This window comes from Drosophila hydei, unplaced genomic scaffold (assembly GCF_003285905.1).
Source record: "Drosophila hydei strain 15085-1641.00,03,60 unplaced genomic scaffold, DhydRS2 tig00000172-arrow-pilon, whole genome shotgun sequence".
Taxonomy (NCBI): Eukaryota; Metazoa; Arthropoda; class Insecta; order Diptera; family Drosophilidae; genus Drosophila; species Drosophila hydei.
This window is the reverse complement of record NW_022045682.1, coordinates 4,084,165-4,094,903: the sequence shown is the minus strand read 5'-3', so window position 1 is coordinate 4,094,903 and position 10,739 is coordinate 4,084,165.

Below are 10,739 nucleotides of genomic sequence, written 5' to 3'. Positions count from 1 at the left end.
TGTTCAATGGAACACAGATTTATAACATAAAATGTGTAAATAATAATATATGCAACAAATTTTCTATTATTGAATAATAAATGAATTATTTAAATTCCTATTTTATTTAAATATTTAACTCTTTGTTTGCTTAATTATAGAGTAAGCTGGTAAACCTTACACTTAAATTGAAATTAAATGAAATCATATTGATTATGGCTGAAGAAATAGACATCTGAAAAAAAATTAATATAATATTTCATTGTATTTAATATTTATTAAAACTATAATTGAAGTCCTAGGAAATTAAATAAATAAATTAAAAAGAAGAAAACGCACTTATATAGTTATATGATTTTTTTTTTATTTATTTATTTATTTATTTTTACTTTTTCAATGTAGGAGTTTTAGCTGAATAATATAAATGAAAAAAAGCCATTCAAATATTTTCACTTTTCTCTTTAAAGTTTAAGAATAAATTTACGCCTTAGAAGTTAATTATGCAGTCTATAAAATATGGAAAACTAAAAATAAAATTGTAACAAATTTTTCTATGTATTTTGTATGTAAATCTAAGACAGTTGATATAAAGTTGAATTATTATAATATTTGAATTATTGTATGTATATTTAAGAATTTGAAATTGTTTGCCTCATCTTAAAGCAATTATTCAGATTTTTCAACTCATATTTCAAACACCTAAACTTCATCTGTATCGTTAATAATACACAAAGAAACAGTTAAGATAAAGAAAATTGCCGCAAAAAATAGTCTCTCTGGCTCATCCATAAGACGCTGACATATAACATATATATATATTTATATTTTTATATATTTACTTTCATAAATTGCGTCGCCTTTCACGCATTCATTTGTACTCAGACATAACAACAGCAAAAACAACAACAGGAAATGCCAAATGTCAGTTGTTGCCGCCATCAGCGTCAGGAAATGCGAATTCAAAAAAGGGCTGGACTCAAGTCCAATTTCTATTTGCTTCTAATGGAGACACAAATATAATATTTGAGGTTGGCATCATCTAGCGGACAGGAGCAGAACAGACCACAGCAGCGTATCTCCATTTTGTCCGTAACGAATATGTCCAAAATAAATAAATTATAAAATTATTTCAGCATAATAACATGTCAAAATGCCGGGCACAGGGTCGAGAAGCGAGCCGAGCTGTTGGCATTCATATTTGAAGGCGGAAAAAACAACAGTGTTAACAATTCGCCTGTGGCCCAGGCATAAAAAATTATACATTATGTTTTTCTCTACAGATGATGCAGGTAGAGTATATTGGTTTTAAGCAAAATGTGAGTCTTGCTGTAGAGCAGTTTGCCTGTCTCCCTATTGTAAAGCTGAAGAGTTGAGAATTTTAGTATATTGAAATTTATAATATACATTATCTATAGAGTATCTTGGTCTATAAAAGTGATAAGATTTTTCTGCCCACTAGGGCATTTTTATATCATGAACGCGCATTATGCAGTCTGTCACACCCGACTGCAACATTCAAACTTGTTTTATTTGGTTTATTTTTTAGATTTTATTCAGTTTTCCTGTCGCTCTGTCCCCTGTGTTTGGGTGGGTTTTTCCTCTTCGCTCTTCGGGTGGTTCGAGCGCAGTTGCTGTCTCCAGTAATCTTTCATGCGGGATTTGCAGCCAGACACCCTCCTAACACACGATGGACATTTTTTGTTGCCAAGTCTTTCGCCCGCCCGTGTGGAATTTTATTTGTAAATTTATTTTCTTTGTGCGGTTTTTTTTTGGTAGAGAAAATAAAGTTTTTGTGGCTTATTTTTTGTTTTTTTTTTTCTTACATATTTTTTGCAAACCCTTCGCAACTCTGTGGTGGTTGTCAAGTATTTTAAACATGTGCGTGGGGTCACACACGCAAACACACGCACACACACGCACACATCCAGTCGCCTGTAATTTCCATGCATTTATTATGGAAACACTTTAAAAGTAAATTTCTCAACGCCCTTGTGCGACTTTTCTTCTTTTTTTCATGCTTTTGCTTCCTTTTTTAAGGTTAGGGGCATTCCCGTTCCCGTGGGCATTGTCGAGCTGTCCTGTAACTGCTTGTGACCTGAGTGCTAATGCCCAGCAAATGGAATTTAAATCTATTTTGTATTTGTTACGTACGACTAAACATATGTGCTTAAGAGTGTGGGTGTGTGGGTGCGTGTGTGTGTGAGTGGGATTAAGGAATGCCTGGAATGTGAAACATTTAGTTTTGTATTTGATAGAATGCAGCAACATGGGTGCAAAGCTTGAACGAAGCTGTGGGAGTTAAGTGAACTTAACTGAATTTTTATTTTTATTCATTTTTATACCCTGAACTCATTCCGATCTGAATTCTGTGTATAATGGTCTTGTAATGGCAGGAAGAAGGTATAGTAAAGTTTATGTGTTATTGATCAGGACCTCAGCTGAGTCGACGAAGCATAAAGTATTCACGGTATATTCTAGTCGAGCACTCCCGACTCTTGTCTATCCTTCACATGCGGCTCAAATATTGAAAAGTTTCTCTTACAGCTAAATTGATTAGTCAGCGTAATATTCAGTCACTGCATTGAAAACTAATTCAAATAATTTCAATTGCAATCAAACTTTTTTCTTCAAAAATTTCACTTAGGTTTATTATTATCTATTACATGAATATTGGCAAACATTTCTACCAAAACAAGTTTTAGTAAAATGACTAAAATGTTTTGCTTTAGTTCGATTTTCTTACTACAACTTTATATCCCCGTTAACTCTAATTTTCTGTTGAATTCCAAATTTCATTCATTGATTCTAAACAAAGAAAAATCATAAAAAAAAAGTCAATTCATTGTGCTGCATGACGCATCATTCAAGTTTCTTTGTTCGATTTGTGAACATCTGAGCTTCTTCTGTCCCTGGACCATAAATTATTCAAAGCAGCGCATTTCCATGCGCTTTTCATTTGCTGCTGGTCCCGCTTCTTCTTCTGCCTCGCCTTGAAACTATGATGGGCATCTCTTATTTATGAACATAAAAATTATTGCAGCTAACAAAATTGAAGAGCCAAGCACAAAATCAACATAAGTAATCATCGATGCAATTTCATTGAGCTCAATTCAAAAACATTGCCCTGGACAAGAGCGAGCGTAGCACAATGAAGGGACGTCGACCACTCCACAAAGGGGCGGACAGTGGGCTGAAGGCAGCTATTTTTAAATCCATTTTTCTATGCTTTCATAGCTAAACGATTTTTTTTAATTTAGATCAATTTTAATATTACTTATTATTATAAATAGTTAAATATTTTTAACTCATAATTAAAATACAAATTTGAATTAGATATCATACTGAAAGCAATATGGGAAATTTTGATTTACAGAACCAGTAGCTAAAGTCAAGAGCTGAATAATGATTCCAACATGAATCAAACCACATTTCAGATTGAAGCTGTAATAAATTTTAAGTGAATTAAATTAAATTTTTTCATAAACAAATGTTCTGATTAATTTTTAAGAAATTAGTATGTATTAAAATTAATTAAAATTTTATATCAAGATTTCGCTCGTTATAAAAATATATAAAAAAAATTGTCAAGCTTTTTAATGTTGTTAGGAGCAGTTTCTTTAAAATATATATGTTGCATAATTTGTGCTTTAAATATTATTTCTATATCATATATTTTTTCATTCTCTTTGCTGTACATTTTGCTTGCCCTTGCACCACGGTGCGGTAAACAAATTGCGTTTTGTTGTTGATGCTGCTGCTGCTTTTCACATTTGGCATTTTTATTGATATGCATACAAACACACTCGCAACGTATACATGAAAACACACACACACGCTCAAGCACACACTCGCATTTTATTACACTCGACAGCTATTTTCAATATATTACACAAAAAGCATAAAAGGCAAACGCGTTTGCTTTTTACATACGTTCGCTCAATGGATGTCCGAGGTCTCGCTGAAAGGATATTCTCTGTGTGTGCGTGTGTGTGTGTGTGCTTTCCATACTAAAAAACGCATAAATAAGGGTCAGTCGCAGTGAGAAAAATAACGGTTATAGCTATATGTGTGTGTGTGCGATGGCGCATCTTCTGCCTGGTGGTTGCCCAGCCTCTCAGCCTCAACCACCCAATCGCCCAGCCACTCTCCCACTGCAACCCCCGCCCCGCCTCACCCTGCTTCTCTCCCGCTTTTGGTGGTTGCTCGTCCTTTTTGTTGATTCCCTCGCGTTTGCGTTTTCTTTTTTTATGCATAAAAAGTGCTTAGCATAAAGTCGTAAAAAACGTATTTGCCGCCACACACACGCACACAGATACTCATCCAATACCAGCACAGAGTGCTGTTGTTGTTGTTGGCAGCGACTGTTGCTGGTTGCTGGTTGTCGGTTGCGGGTTTCCCATTGCGCGCTGCTCTCAGCCGATTTAGATGCGTTGCCAGCGATAAGATTTATCCCCCCTACCCCACTTCCGTTCCACTGCCACTAGTTGTTGCTGTTGCCGGTGCTTATTTGCGTTATTATGAATTTATGACACTTGCCCGGGATGTATGTATGAGTGGGCGAGTGTGTGGAAGGGCGCTTGGATAGTGGTTAGTTGTTGCCCGCCCTGAGCTAAGGAATTGCTGTCTGCACCCGGAAGCTATCCTGACTGGAGCTACACTTGAAAAAGCTGCCTTCTGAATGATTTTGCTATAAAGTAACTGATCGTATGAACTTAATTATATAGAAGACGGCTTAGAGTGCTCCAAATATTGTCTTCTTAAATTTCTATAAAATTCTGATGTTAATGTTAAGGCTATGAAGATGTCAATATATTTCTTATAAATAATATTATACTAATATTTTATAATATAATATAGAGACCAGGAAAAATATGTTATATGTATGAGATTATATAGAATTGAGAGATCTGAGCATTTAACTTATATTCCATTTTAAAATGAAACAAGTTAATGTCCATAGAGTGGGACTCTACTGAGAGCATTCATTTGCAAGTTGAGAAAGCTCATTAACCTGAGACAAATTCCACAAAGTAAAGTCTTGGGCTGAAAAATTAAAATATTATGATTCATTCATAAGTTTCTTCACTTCACACACTCATTGCGCTCAGTGTATGTTCAGTGCTCGAACACAATTGCCGTGTTGAATAATCGCTGCAGCATGAAAAATTCGCTGATTCGCAAGAAAAGTCCAAGCAGATCCTTTTCTTTGGCGCTGTATTTCTGTTTGTTTGTCTCTAGTTTCCTTACTGGCATTTCTTTATTTTTTGTTCGTCCATTTTTTACGCAAATCGTCAGCGAACCTATGGAGCCGTAGCCAATAAGCAGCTACGGGGAGTAGAGCTGAGGGAGGGTCTGAGTGCGAGGACTTGAATCAGCTTTATTGCGGGCATCATTATTTTTATTATTATGGCCACTTACATTGGCCGGCACCCACACACACACACGCACACACACATATATATATATAAATATATATATATATAGAAGACATACATGAATATCAGCCCACTAGCCCCGCGCTCCGGCTTAGCTTGAACTTTTAGCTGTTTTTTTAGCGGCCAGAAATGTAAATGTTTTTAGCCTGTTTGTTTGCTCCACTCTCTCTATGTGTGAGTGTGTGTGCGTGTGCGCCGCGTAAATAACTTCAACCCATTTGTACAAAGCCCCCCACCCAACTCTTGGCTATATATAAAAATAAATTGAATTGAAATGCTAATTTTATGTTAATTGAAAGAGGTTTTTATGCATTTCTAGATTTTTATGGCCTGTTTTTTCGTTTTGACTCTCTTTTAGTGTTGCTTCACTTTATTTTTGTTAGCAGTCAGCAGAATTTACCGTTACATTAGCACTAAAAGCATGTCATCAGTGCGCAATTTTTTCGGACTAATATTTGTGTAATTTTTATGTTCGAATCGAGGCATAAAATTCAATTGGTCCGCAACTTTTCGTTTTGCCTAAAAGCATGCAATATAAATTATTTTTATGTCTGCTTCTTTCTTTTTTGCAAATCTAATGTTTTTGTTTACAATATCCAGAGATTGCCAATTGCTGGTTATATATGACTGGACTAACGGTAACTGCTTGATTAGCTATGATAATTGTAATTGAAGTAAGGCTAAAGTAGAGATTGTGACTCTTAGGGGAACTATAAAAATAATCATTACAATTTTTTAAAAGGAAATAAAGAGAAGATATGGTACTTGACGATAGGGATATTTATAATTCTACTTAGACTTATACTTAGACGGATACGATACTTAGACTTAGGCGGAGACGGAGACGGAGACGGAGACTTAGACGGAGACGGAGACGGAGACGGAGACGGAGACGAGGGAGACGGAGACGGAGACGGAGACGGAGAGGGAGACGGAGACGGAGACTTAGACGGAGACGGAGACGGAGACGGAGACGGAGACGGAGACGGAGACGGAGACGAGACGAGACGGAGACGGAGACGGAGACGGAGACGGAGACGGAGACGGAGACGGAGACGGAGACGGAGACGGAGACGGAGACGGAGACGGAGACGGAGACGGAGACGGAGACGGAGACGGAGACGGAGACGGAGACGGAGACGGAGACGGAGACGTGAGACGGAGACGGAGACGGAGACGGAGACGGAGACGGAGACGGAGACGGAGACGGAGACGGAGACGGAGACGGAGACGGAGACGGAGACGGAGACGGAACGGAGACGGAGACGGAGACGGAGACGGAGACGGACGGAGACGGAGACGGAGACGGAGACGGAGACGGGAGACGGAGACGGAGACGGAGACGGAGACGGAGACGGAGACGGAGACGGAGACGGAGACGGAGACGGAGACGGAGACGGAGACGGAGACGGAGACGGAGACGGAGACGGAGACGGAGACGGAGACGGAGACGGGAGACGGAGACGGAGACGGAGACGGAGACGGAGACGGAGACGGAGACTTAGACGGAGACGGAGACGTAACTGATACTGTACTAGGCTTAACTTATACTTATACTTAATTATAAGTATACGTATATTATAATGTAATACGTATACTTATACTTATACTTATACTTATACTTATCCTTATACTTATACTTATACTTAGTACTTATACTTATACTTATACTTATAAGTATACTTATACGTATACTTATACTTATACTTATACTTATACTTATACTTATACTTATACTTATACTTATACTTATACTTATACTTATACTTATACTTATACTTATACTTATACTTATACTTATACTTATACTTATACTTATACTTATACTTATACTTATACTTATACTTATACTTATACTTATACTTATACCTATATTTATACTTATATCTCTGAATGAACAGATACTAATTTAGATTCAGGAATATTTCTAAATCAATGATGATCAATATAACATAATTAGGGAGTAACTATAATAGAATCAGATAGAATCATATAAATCTCACTACGTCTCACAACTTTTTAACCCAGTTTGTAGCAAAAGCGCATAAAAGTAAAAAGAAATTTATCCGAAATTAAGATTAATGCAAATGGCTCCACCAAGTGTCCGTTTGACTTGGTCCGTAAGCAAAATAACCTTTCATTTAAATAGCAATGAGAGAGAGAGGAAAAAAGTTTTCCGCATGCTCTTCTTCCTAGATGCTAGCTGCTCGGTTGTTATTGCTGCTTTGCTATTTTTTCCCGTTTTGTTTTTTCCCCTTCTTGTCAAAGTCTGTCTACATTAGAAATCGGATATCCTGCTGCAGCAGAGCAGACAAGCCAGACAGCTAACACACACAGGAACATACACACACACAACTGCAGCTGTAGCTCAACTGAAGCCAAACGAGTTTTCCTACCCAATTTTCCCAACCGCCATTTTCGTATGCCTTTCGCCTTAGTTCTTATCGTGCACGCACAGAGTCTGATGTTGTCGCTGGCAGGACAACGTCTACTACAAAAGGACCCCACATGCAAAGTTTTCAACACACACCCACACACGTCTAGTGAGATGAGCGCCCAGCAGCAGGCAACACTTTTTCTTCTTCCTGCTAAACTTTTACCTCAGAGGCAAGTTGTGGGCGTATGTGTGCGTTGCTTGGCTTTGTATGTGTCTCTGTCTGTGTGTGCTTTGTACTTATTGCATACACATAAAACGGGCTGCTGTGGCTGTGACACAAAATCGATTTTATTTGCCTCTGCGTCTGCCCGAAGCCTTGACTCTCAAGTTTCGCTCCAGTATTCCTGTTCGTCCTGCATAGGCCATCACAATTATGAGCCAGCACCCACACAAACACACACATTGGCAGGCAAGTTGGTAAACACGCCTACATTTTAAAGCCAACGACCAATAAAAAATAAAAAAGCATCTGCAAGCAGCTGCCTGTGCGTGCGAATGAGACAGCAGAATGTTTAGACTTTTCTTTATGTTTTCATTTTCCATTTTCCATTTTCCATTTCCTTTTGTCACTTGCCGAGCAGCCATTCGAAAAAGTTTGTCGTTTTTTATTGGGCTTTGAAATGAATTTTGAAAAAAAAATTCACTCAACCCTCTGGGCTGACTTAACCCTACCCCTCGCACTGCCTCATTTGCATTTAAATTAAGGGTAGCTGCACATTTACATAAGGGTGGCTCTTTCTCTATCCCTCTCTCGGTCTCTCTCTCACTTTCTATCTTGCCTTAGCCAAATCTGCGCACATAAATCTGGGCTAGTAAAAATTACATTTGATTTGGCCATAAAGCAAACTTTTTGCCAGCTCTCAAAAATTCTATTCGTATGCATAATTTAGGAGCTGCGGTCGCGGCGATGGTTTGGGGTTTGGGGCGTGGTTGATTACCCATCTTTATGATTATTATTATGCATGCAGTAGGAGCGCTCGATGTTTGTGCCGAGATGGCAGTTATAATGCCAACTAAAGCAGCAACAGCAGGTCGAACACAGCGGGGCTTTTGGCTCGTATTTATGATTCATTGTTGCGAAACTTTGGCCTAGGTAAAAGCCAAATAGGAAAGCCACCCCCGCCTCCCTTCGCAGCACTCTTGGCTCATTAGCATGAAAGAACCCTTAGTCTTTGCCTCAGCTTCGAATTGGCTGGGATTAACGTTCATTGCTAGATTTATGTGTTGCCTGTGTTGTCGTAAAACCAAAAATATACAACGATTTGCATAACTTGTATGTAAGGGCGGATTTCCTGCCAAAGCAAGCAAATCATATTCAAGCAGCGCCATATAATTAAGATTGAGCTGCCCAAATGTTATGATTGCTATATACTCTATCTGTTGAACTAAGCTAGAATTCGGTGATAGAAATCTTAGGTGCTTAGAGTTGGTTATTAAACAGGTCGGAAAATTGTTAAGAAAATAATGAATATTAACCATTTTATTTTATTGCAGGACGAGACTGGAAGTTGAAGTTTTCATGTTCATTGTTAAGTTTCAATTTTTATATCGAATTTTTATGTATTTGTTAATATTTTTAGGCATACTAAATTAAGAGTGCTCGGCTCGCTCGATTATTACTGGACACAGGGATATACCCTAAATACTCTGGCCACAAATGCTATTCCACACATTCTATATTCGACGCTTTTTCTTTCTCTTTTCAATATACATAACGAACAAATCACATGCACACATACTTTGGCAAATTAATTGAATTAATTTTCTGTTCCAGTTGCACTTTATTAATGCAAATTTCAGAGCATAACCATGGCAGCCTGATTTATATATATATTTATATATATGTACTCAAACTCAAGTCTTTTTTATTGTTAATACTACTTTTTTGGGAGAAAGGGGGATTTTTTCAACATGCAAAATATATCAAATCTGTGCTATACAATTATACAATTACATACAATTTTTTATAAAATAAAAAAAAACTTTTTTTTGATACGTAAAATTAAAAAAAAAAAAAAATATTTTAAATTAAATAAACTAATATCTTACAATACAAAAACTGTTAAAATAAAAAAATGTCTTCGTCCTTCGTTCAACCTTAATTTTAATCATTATTTTAATGTATTTACTATACAGATAATCTCTAGAGCTACGTGAGCTATAAAAAGAGAAAAATAAGACAGCTGCCAATTAATTTGCTCAGATCGAAACTCAAATCGAGCTTAATCTTGATTTTGAAATGCGTTCGCACGAAAATCGACAAAGTAATTTAGTAAGTGAAGCGCCGCAAAGTATGCAGCAAATTGCAAAGATCTGATTCGCCGGCGCTCGACAGACTTCAAAAAGCCAACAAAACAGAGGGCGGTCAATGGCCGGTGGGTGTGGCGGGGCACGCAGTAGGAGTAGCTGAAAGAATTCTGCGGCCTGTCCGTGTGGCTGTCAGTCAGTCAAGCGCAAAAGGCATTAAGAAGCATTTTTTGTGGCTAAAGAATTTTCACTTTAGAATTTCGAAAAGCCAAGAGGAAGAGTGAGGCAGCCTAACACAGGCAGAGAGCGATAGAGAGAGAGAGAGAGAGGACGCACTGGACTTTGATTATAATTCCAACACCTAAACAAAAAAGAAAAGTAGAAAGGAAAACGGGCTAAAAGGCAGTTTGGTCGGGAGAAATGGCGAAGACGATTGACAGTTGAAAATATAAAAGCGGATTTGTGTCTGTGCTCGTGGGTGAGTGTGTGTAAGGGCGAGGGTGTGTGTCAATCCAAGCGTAAGCAACAACAGTTCTCTATGTGAAGTGTGAACGAATGTTTTGCTGCAGATAAGCAAAATAACTGTAATAAGAAATTCTTTTTTATTTGCTCTCTTATGTGCCTGCCTCTAGCCCTCCATC